The sequence below is a fragment of the Otolemur garnettii genome, unplaced genomic scaffold, assembly GCF_000181295.1.
Source record: "Otolemur garnettii isolate 467f Iridium unplaced genomic scaffold, OtoGar3 scaffold00065, whole genome shotgun sequence".
NCBI lineage: Eukaryota > Metazoa > Chordata > Mammalia > Primates > Galagidae > Otolemur > Otolemur garnettii.
In genome coordinates this window covers 1085230-1086678 of record NW_003852460.1, presented here as the reverse complement: position 1 = coordinate 1086678, position 1449 = coordinate 1085230, and the positions used below count along the sequence as shown (strand labels likewise).

Genomic DNA, 1449 nt, shown 5'->3' with positions numbered 1-1449 from the left:
TCCATCAAACTCCCTGCTCAGGGGAGACCTTTGTGGGCAGTGGGTTACAGTTTCTTGCTCAGTTCATGCAGCTGTGACAGTGCTGTGAACTGAGTGGTTATGACCCAGTCTGTTTCCCACAGTTCTGCAGGCTGCAAGTGGGATACAAAGGCATTGCAGGATTGGTGACGGGGAGACTGTCTTCTCCCTGTGTTAGTTTGTGGGGGGACCTCTCAGAGGTCCCTTCTCTAAGGGCACCAACCTCACTCACAAGGGGCAGAACCCTCCTGTGTCCCAAGGCCTCACTTGATACCATCACCTTGAGGGTAAGGATTTTGGTGTGAATTTTGGGGACAGACTGCCACCATCTTCTGTTCCAGCAGTGGCTGTAGTGGCCATCCCAGGGGTGACAGGGAGTTCCTTGCCCAGGCCTCACCTGTGATAACTCACTGTAGGGAGAGAAGCTTTTTTGGAAATTTTCTCCATTCAGCCTGATTGCCTGTGAAAGGACATGCGTTCCTAAGAGCCTGCCTCCTGAGCTTTTCAAAAATTCTGGCTCCTTGGCAGAATTTGATCTTTTTATCAGAAATCTCAAGGCACTGCGAGGTAGAAGCTGTCATTTTCTGTCCTGATGAAACTAGATTAGGGCCGGGATATTCAAGTCATGTCTCAGCTGCAGTCATGTGGCTCATTCTGTGGGTGAGTGACCAAATGGGACTTTCCACCTGTCACCCCACTTGGGTCTCAGAGGAACCCCGGTTCCCTGGGCTCTGACCCATCAACTCCAGGGTTTCAGTTTGGGGTCTCAGTACCTGAAGCTGTGGGAAAGGAAGGATTCAGCCTTCAGCATTTTCATTCCTGTTACACTTTAACCTGGTCATTAGGGCCTTGTTTAATTAGTGGTTCCCTCAGTTGGAAATTAGTGGTCAACCCAGTCCAGCTGACCTTGTGGGCACTCCGCAAATCCTGGTTTTTGTGGTTCAGTAGGGGGTGGGGGTGTCTCAAAAGTTGGCATACAGAGGCCAGCAGCTGCAGGGTGAGTTGTGTTCTCCATGAACTTAGGATGTCAGCAAGGGCTCCTGCTCTCCTGGTACTGTTTATTCCCTGTGGGCAGCTCCCAGAAACTATGAGGAATTTAAGACCTTGTCAGTCCCCTGATAGCAGCCGTCCAAATCGCCTGGATCTGCAGCTCTTGTCCCTCCTTCCTGGGCCTCAGTACACGCAGGTAACACTGCAGCAGCGCCCTTCTCTTCAGCCGCTCTTGACTGGTTGTGCGTCTCCGGGTTAGGAGGTGCAGCCCAGGTCCATCCCCACGGGTGAGAGACCCCACAGAGGGAAGCCAAGTCAGGGCCGGTGCCCAGCTCTGGGGAAGGAGGCAGAAGCGGGTTCCCAGGGACCCTGCAGAGGCTAGGCCAGGGAGGGGCCCAAATCTCAACTGAGGGCCGGCAGGTGCTCCAGTCTGAGCAGAAA

General features: G+C 53.4%; 1 protein-coding gene across 1 annotated transcript in view; it reads left to right on the top strand.

Annotated features, from left to right (window-relative positions):
• Positions 1-1449, top strand: part of SLC25A6 (solute carrier family 25 member 6) — an 8244-nt gene that overhangs the window by 4003 nt on the left and 2792 nt on the right. The gene's annotated exons all lie outside the window — the stretch shown is intronic.